General features: G+C 47.1%; 1 pseudogene; it reads left to right on the plus strand.

Moving 5' to 3' along the window:
• The first annotated feature begins 5,446 nt into the window (after window positions 1-5,446).
• LOC123095218 (indole-3-pyruvate monooxygenase YUCCA8-like) lies at window positions 5,447-8,684 on the plus strand (annotated as a pseudogene).
• The last annotated feature ends 236 nt before the right edge of the window (window positions 8,685-8,920 follow it).

The following is an 8,920-nucleotide window of genomic DNA, read 5'->3' on the forward strand; positions in this document are numbered from 1 at the left end:
AGAAACACTGTTACATCACATCCAGTGGCCACGAAAGGAAACAGTCTTCATGGATGAGATCCCTGAAGCCCCGCTAAGAGCAACCGATGTCGCTCCTCAATCGCTGACACTCTCCTTTCCACAGCAACTCTCGCATGCTTCCCCCAAGGAAGCTAATACTCATAATCTGACGGCTGATGCATCAACCTATGATCAGCCCGCCCGACTTTGTGTCGTATAGGCCATGTCATCATCTGCCCCAGAGCAGCCAGTGGCAAGTCCTACTGTCCTAGTTCTAAGTCTGACAGTAGAATGGTGGGTAGGAATGGAGAGGCAAGATCCTAGCTATGGAGCAGTTGTACACACGAGTGTTTAACGAGTTCAGGCCCTTCTCGGAGGAAGTAATAGCCCTACGTCTCGGAGCCCGGAGGCGGTCGACTGGTTTCTGTGTATATGAGTTACAGGGGTGCGAACCCTTTACACTGAGGAGGGGGTGGCTTATATAGAGTCCGCCAGACCCCTCCGGCCCTCAGTTATGCAGGGTTTAAAGTACATTAAGGTAGGGGGTTACTGGTAACGCCCTCGTAAAGTGCCATGAAGACTATTAAAGCTACTAAATGACAGACCGTTGCGCGCCGAGTGGCTTTAGGTCTCCTAGCCGTCGAGTGGTTGGCTTCGTGGTCGAGTGGCTATCTTCATCGTCGAGTGAAGTCCCTCTTGGTCGAGTGAAGTCTCTCTTGGTCGACTGGAAGGTAGCTTCTTCTAAGGATGTCCTTGGGTAGGGTATCCCTGATAGGTCCATGACCCTACCCTAGGTACATAACCTCATCACCTACCACTGCTGAAGACGCACCACCGGTATGTCGGACACTGAAGCAGTGGGGGAGACTCAACTGCACCACATGCTCAACAGACCAACCTGGTGGAATGGACTGTTAAGCAGATGGATGCTTCAGAACCGCCTGCTAAGCATTCTATATGTCCAGAACCGACTGCTCATCAGTCTGTTGGTCCTCAACCGCATGATCAGCATACCAATGCTTCAACACTGCCTACTCAGCAAACGAACGAGTTGGCACAACCTCCTCAGCACACCAACAAGTTGGCACCACCTGCGAAGAAACCCGACATAGCTTCAACGCCAGGTCAGCAGTCTGATGCCTCTGCTCCTACAGCCCAACAGTCCGTCATAGCAGCACCACTAGCTAAGCAGTCTGGCGTCACTAAACCATCTGCTAAGTAGTCCGTCGCAACTTTACCGTCAGCTCGGGACTCCGCGTTTCAACCATCCAGACCTTGGACCAGAAGTGCTTCAAGTACCAAGAAGGAAGCGGAGGAAAAGGTTGCACCCATGAGGAGGCGCCCCCCGAGAGCGAAGAGGAATGAGAACGACTGCCTCTTACTTAAGGCACTCATCGCCCAAAACCAAATTATCAGCAAGTTGTTCGAATTGGAGAGTAATATTATTTCTGACGGCATGAATGATGCACAAATAGAATTGGCGCTTGATAAAAATAAAGCAGACGTACTTGAAGCACACAATTACGTCCATGGCCAGCCATTTCTTGTTGGCGAGTACTTTGATGAGTGCAGTTCCAGTTGCCACGAGTTACATAAATATTGCATGGATCAAAAGTCAGCAAGTCATCATGTTCTGCTAGTCTGCTAGAACAACGATCATTTCCGACACGATCCTGGTTCCATCAGTGTGGATTTCGAGGACTTACATCTCTTCTTCAACTTCAACGTGCTCGATGCCACTCTTGTTAGATGCCTAATTTTGTAAGTACTTAACAAACTCTGATCAACTTCTCCGTACAAGGCTGTAAATGATAAACAGCTAACTGCATTTTATTCCTCTCAGGGGATTGGCCGCGCAAAGAAGAAAAAGGGAGACTGTGTATTTCATAGATCCTGCATTAGCAAATGGCACAACATTGCATGGTAAGGAAAACGGAAGTGGGCCATTAACACAGTCACCCGTATCTTCGAAACCACGTCCCACGCAAAATCATTTCTATGGCCATATCATGCACGGTAAGTCAAATAAACAACCACACATACACTGATTATCTTTCGGATTTTGACATAATTTGTAAGTTCATGGTTTTCTTAATATGTAGCAATCACTGGATCATGGTATTCATTGTTCCAAACAAGAACATACTTTACTACATGGATTCTCTTAAAGAGTCAATAAAGGCTCAGGATCTGACACATCTTCAACAATTCATGGATATGTATTGAATTTATGATGTTGAAATTAATTTGCACTCATATCTGGTTCAAGAATTGATGTTGTGAAAATTCATCTTCATTTGCAGTGTGTTCGCATTGTGGAAAACTAAATTAGGGAGCATGTTCAAGAGGGAACTACCTCTACAGCACGAGATCGTTTCTCCGGTAACACACCGAAATCCATTATTTTCAAAAGATGTATCCAATAGTCTGCAAATATCTTTTCTTACGCTAGTCAAATGTTCAAGCTTCCAAATAAACCTCTTTCTATTTTTGTTCAGAGAAAAAATACGTGTAACACCGGTTAGGTTGTTCCTAGCAGGGCAAATACATAATTAATTCTGTACAAAAAATTACAGTGTCCTCAGCAACAAGCAGGGACAAACCTTTGTGGATACTATGTTTGCAGACACATGATCTCCATCTGCAAATATGCTGATAGTTGTGAAGATGCTCCCGAATTAGTACCAGTAAGTCTATCTTAATTAATATTTTCTACGCCACTCATATGACACATTCTGATCTTAAAAATACTGCAGCTCATTTTAGAACCGAGGACCCCTGAACCGCTCCTAAGCTGGTGAATTGCTGATGGTTCGGAAATTTATCAGCAACTTCTTCTTGAATCACTACATCAATCTCACTAGTGATAATGAAGATTTCAGCATGCCTTGTCCTGAAACATTAAGTAAGAATTAGCCGCTAAACATATACGCATGTGTCCATTGTTTTCCATGTATGAGGTCTTCTTATTTCGTATACTATGATTAATTATGCAATGCGTATATATGTCATGTGGATCCATTGTTCAATTGCATTTGTTTAGAAATCTGATGAATGTTCTTCTTGTGGACACTATTTGTTCAATTGCATATTGCGGCGAATTTGCTTTTTGCATGCCGATTGAAATGGGATATTTTAGTTTGAACCTGGCAATTGTTGCGCACGTGGTTCAACTAAATGAATGTGTGCGAGCTACATCGGAAAGCATACGTCAATCGTAGCGAAACCGTTGGAGATACACAACAGATTGCAGATGATTTGCAGCACTACTACGTGTGCGTAGGGGCTCCAGAACCTTTTGTGATACCACATTATCGCACACAAGAGCTCAGAGTAAACCGTGCCCAAGTAAAATACAATCCTACTCGTAAATTTTTCAGGAAATGTGTGGGATCTCAAACGAAAAGCACACGTCACTCCTTCCGCAACCATCGGTGATACACAACAAATCACAAATGATCTGCATCACTTGTATGTGTGTGAAGTCGCTCTTGAACTGTTTGTGATAGAACATTATCACACACGATAATTGTTCAGAAGCGTGTGCGATGGAGTCATGCATGGAAGACGAGTTCCGCAGAAAATTCGTGTGTGATGGGGCACATATCGCACACAGTTCATATGTTGGCCCGTGTGCCTTAGATACTGTTTCCCAAACGGTTTAGTACGAAACACCGTTTGGTTCACGGCGTCATTAGAAATGTTTAATTACCAATCCCACACACGTGACATAATTTGGTGTGTGATGCATCGCATACTATTAAATTTGGCAAGGCGTCTGCATCATGGCACCCCTTTCCCTGACGGTTTTTGGGTCGTGCAGGAAGGAACCCCTGTCACACTCACTCACTAGGCAACGGTTTAAAATGCTGTCGTGGAAAGGGGCTAAAAACCGTTTGTATAGCAGCTTGTTGTACCAGTGTAGGAACCAAGTATGAGGTGCCAAACATCAATACATTGGTACAAATTTTTAGTAAATCACACCAAAGTAATATAATTTGGCTTCACATTATTATAAATTCAACAAATTGTCTAAAAATAGCATTAGGTTAGTACAAAATTAAGGTTAACTATACCATATACACTGCATTTTTGTAGGGGGTGCCATGGCACCCATGGCACCCCTAGATCCGCCCATATGACTATACGAGTGAACAACGGTGCAGTGAAGCGCGCGTTAGCCTCTAGTACCATATAAACCTTCAGGATAAGGATTACATATTGTGTTAGCCGTGGAGACAATGTGGGTAAGACATGGCAGGATTGACCTGTGCTCACTTGCATCAAGATTTCAGTGTGCATCTTTTGTGATGGGATAGCAGTTGGATTAACCATCACCTCTGTTCAGTTTAGTATGCAGCAATGCTTCACTAATTTGTAGTCTAAGTGCGAAATAAAGTAGCAACCGTGCCCAAAGTACGTAACTACGGAGTGGACTACAATGAAGCAAAAGCTCCAGAAAACTTCTACGAATATTAAGTTCAAGCGAAGGGTTGACCTGCAAGGTTTCTCTGTCGGGTAGCAGAATGTCCGGATCAGCGTCGCCTACTTGGTAGCAAGATGCACGGTATAGAGCTCCGTATGGGCCTCCCTTCCTTTCGTTATGAAGTAGCAATGTTTCTTCATCGATGCGTGCTTCCATGCTATCCAAGAGGGAAAATATATACTATTTGCAGCATGGACATGCGAGCATTACCCATATTAACAAATGCAACACTCTCTCAGCAGACAAAGAAATGATTGGCTGAATCTAAGAGAGAAACAAGGACCACCATGAAGAAATGAATGAAGGATTCACCTCTAGATATGCAGATCCAACACTGGAAACAATGTTCATGCATTCCTGACAAGGGAGGGCACATACACCTTACGTGGTTAGTTTTTCGAAGTACATTGCATGGCTAGATCTCATACGATCTGATATATCTGCGTTCTAGGCATGCCTATGAATAAGAAAACAACGGAATATAATTGGTATATACTACGGCTAGATCCGTTTGAGCGTCATATTATCAAGAGATTAATATGAGACGGATGTAGTATGATATAATAAAGTACTCCATCCATTCATTATTACGATGTTCTACCTTTTTTTCTGCTTTTTCGCAAAAAAAAACCTTTTTCCTGCTTCAGACGTATGCAGACCCATTTTACTATGTTTGTTCACTCATTTCAATTTGTACGTAGTTCATATGTTTGTTCACTCATTTCAATTTGTACGTAGTTCATATTAAAATATTCAAAACATCTTATATTCGTGAACGGAGGGGTATTAGATTCCTTTTCCTTTTTGTACTGAAAAGATTGGTTTTCAGTCATGCCAACAGTGGTGACAGTACTCATAAAAATAGTTATGTACAATGTAAGCTGTCCCTTTACATTCACTTCTCCTTATATATATGGGAGAGGGGCCTCTGAGTACATAGGTTCTGAGGTCACTGAGGTAGCCAAATAGGTTCAGATCACGCCTTTCTCCTACTGCATGCTTACACTGGTACTACTGTAGCAAGAAGAAGACGATGCCACTAGCAGCTTTAGGTTTGTGCCTACATCTAGCTTCTTTCAGAGACTAGAGGCAAAGGAGAGATACGCATTCGACAACTCGTAGGACTAGCTAGGTGGTATCTTCTTCTCCACATTCCATTCCATGAGCTTGGAAGTGTGACCTTCCAAGGAGAGAGATAGGGAGTGAGTTGTGTGTTTGTGTGCCAAGCTAGCCACAGCCTTATTGGTTCTTGGGCCATTGATCGATGGATACCATGCAAGCCGAGCAAGGTAATGGTGGCACGAGCCCTAGGCAGAGCTCGTGCATTGTGAACGGCCCCATCATCGTCGGCGCCGGCCCGTCGGGCCTCGCCGTGGCGGCCACCCTTCGCCGGCACTCGGTGCCCTTCACCATCCTCGAGCGCTCCGACGGCATCGCCGACCTCTGGACGAACCGCACCTACGGCCAGTGGCGTAGCTAGCCCAACATGGCAGGGTGGTCCACCAATGCAAAATATTCACATAAATATATTTATTTATTATAAAAAATATATTTTTCTCTATGCTATATAGATTATGGGGAAATTCCAGGGTGGTCCATGGACCACCCTGTCCACCCCCTAGATACGCCACTGCCTACGGCCGCCTCCGCCTGCACCTCCCCAAGGTCTTCTGTGAGCTCCCCCACGTCCGCTTCCCGCCGGAGTTGCCCACCTACCCGAGCAAGCGCGAGTTCCTCAGCTACCTCCACTCCTACACCGCGCACTTCTCCATCTCCCCGCTGTTCGGCCGCACGGTGACTCGAGCGCGGTTCGAGGAGGCGACGTCGCTGTGGCATGTGACCGCGGCGGCGGACGGCGGCGAGGTGACGGAGTACGTGTCCAAGTGGCTGGTGGTGGCCAGCGGGGAGAACGCGGAGGTGGTGGTGCCCAAGGTGAAGGGGAGGGAGCGGTTCGCCGGGGAGGTGCTGCACTCCAGCGAGTACAAGAGCGGGGAGAGGTTCAAGGGCAAGAGGGTGCTGGTGGTGGGGTGTGGCAACTCCGGCATGGAGATGTGCTTGGACCTGTGCGAGCATGGTGCCATCCCTTTCATGTCAGTACGGAGTGGGGTAAGTGAACCAAGTCCTCTCTTCCCGCTTCCTCCCATGAGACATTGCTTTCTTGTTTCGTCGGGTTTCTTGATGCTACACATGCTGTGTGATGCTTGCCCGTTTGGAGACCACTTTATGCCCTGGAGTTTCAATAGTTTCCCTCTTTGCCTTTCTATAAACAGAAGAACATATGCATATGTGAATGCGGTCGCCCTCTTCCGTACTAGTCTGCTAGTGTGCTTTTTGATAGTAGTCCTATGATATATGATACTTCCTCCGAGATCCATAATAAATGTCGCGGCTTTGAATTAAGGCTGAACTAACCTTAGCTCAAAGTTGCGACACTTTTTTTTTGGATCGGAGCGAGTACTGGTATCTAGCAGTAGTATATTAGAACTCTGCTTCTCTCTCGGTGTATGCATGAGCTTATGGTATTTTTCTACATGTGAACATATTCATCCTACAACCTATTTGAACATCTTGCATGTGAGCTCATATATATTTTGTATGCAATGATGAAACAGGTGCACGTTTTACCAAGGGAGATGCTTGGGTCCTCAACATTCGGTATAGCCATGAAACTGCTACGATGGCTGCCGGTAAAGCTGGTGGACAGGTTCCTCCTCCTGGTTGCAAAGATGATTCTTGGGGACACGGAGAAGTACGGGCTGAAGAGGCCCAAGCTGGGGCCGTTGGAGATCAAGGAGGTGACCGGGAAGAGCCCTGTTCTGGACGTGGGAGCATGGTCCTTCATCAAATCCGGAGACATCAAGGTATGGTGGTTATTGTTACAGCTTCTCTCTTCTCTTTGTACGTACGTAGCTAGGATGCTTGGCTAGCTAGTGGTTGGCGAGGAAGAAAGAGTCAACAGAGCGAGTTGTTTCTTGTGCATGCCATTCCAACTGCCGATCGCTTTTGAGGTTTCTACAACGTTCTACCTCGGTTCATCTTGTTGCTGGGTGGAGTGAGATTTTACGGTTTTACCTCTGTCTGCCTGGCCTTTGTTGGCCTCTAGTTTACCACTTGATCTGCCTGATGCAGGCGTGTTTACTTTTGGTAACTGTCGCCTTGTCCACGACGTAGCTAGGCAGAGAAATTAGACGCGTGGGAACAAAAATAGCACTGCCTCCATGGCATTCTCCACAGGGCCTCCTGTCGAGCGCGATCTCCAATGATCTCTCACTCATGCGTAGCATAACCTTGTGATGAGCTCTTGCAAGTAGCAACAATCCCCGTACAGTGTGTGCACATTCTTTTTGACTTCAAACATCTCTCTCTCTCTCTCTCTCTCTCTCTCTCTCTCTCTCTCTCTCTCTCCACCTCTCCCTCTCTCTTGTATAGTATTTTTCTATATTCATTTATATATATTTCTGGCATGTGCACGTCTGAGGTTCTGATGGATGCATGGCTTGTGTATGCAGGTGGTGGCAGAAGTGGAGTCATTGGGCTGCAACGGGGCGAGGTTCGTGGACGGCAATGAGATGGCCTTCGATGCCGTCATCTTCGCCACCGGCTACAGGAGCAACGTCCCGTCATGGCTCCAGGTAATAGCCCTCTCGACATGCATGGCAAGCAAACGCTTTCCACAAACGCAACAGAACGCATTACTGATGCCATTCCGTTCCACGACGTACGTGCGTTCGTGCAGAACGACGGGTTCTTCACGGAGGACGGCAAGCCCAAGGCCCGGTGCCCCAGCAACTGGAGAGGCCCCAACGGGCTGTACTGCGTCGGGTTCTCCGGCCGGGGCCTGCTCGGCGCGGGCACGGACGCGCTGCGTGCCGCCGCCGACATCTCCGGGAGTTGGCAGGAGGAGATGGTGGCAGCTGGAGCTGGAGCTGGAGCTGCGGCCACGATCTCCCCAGTGTGATCCATCGACCCACAGGGTGGTGTTGCACACACCCCTGTGAGCTATGCATGTAGCTGGCCTGGAGGGAGACTGGTGCCACCGGCCGCGCGGCTGATGGCGCTGTTCACTGCAGTGGCAGACTCATACTGTATGTATATGGGAGAGAGGGAGAGTAAGAGGAGGTGTGTGTGAGTGTGTATGTGCAGTGGCCATGGCCTGGAGCAGGGCTGGACTGTGACAAAATTTTGAATAGGAAAAAGTCTGCCACTAGTGTTTTTGTCGATGCATGCGCATACGGCTGGAAGGGCGCAGGCGTTTTTTTGTCCAGCGAACGCAGGGCTGATGTCTGCGTTACGTACGTACGTACGTACGTCGCCAAGCCCAACACCATTTGGTTTGGTTTGCCCCCCTCGCGGTCTAGCTAGCTGCCACTAGTTCCCAGTGTAACGTCCTGTCCAGTTACACATGCGCACAGAAGAGAAAACAGTTGGGTCGAG

The sequence above is a fragment of the Triticum aestivum genome, chromosome 4B (assembly GCF_018294505.1).
Source record: "Triticum aestivum cultivar Chinese Spring chromosome 4B, IWGSC CS RefSeq v2.1, whole genome shotgun sequence".
Lineage (NCBI taxonomy): Eukaryota > Viridiplantae > Streptophyta > Magnoliopsida > Poales > Poaceae > Triticum > Triticum aestivum.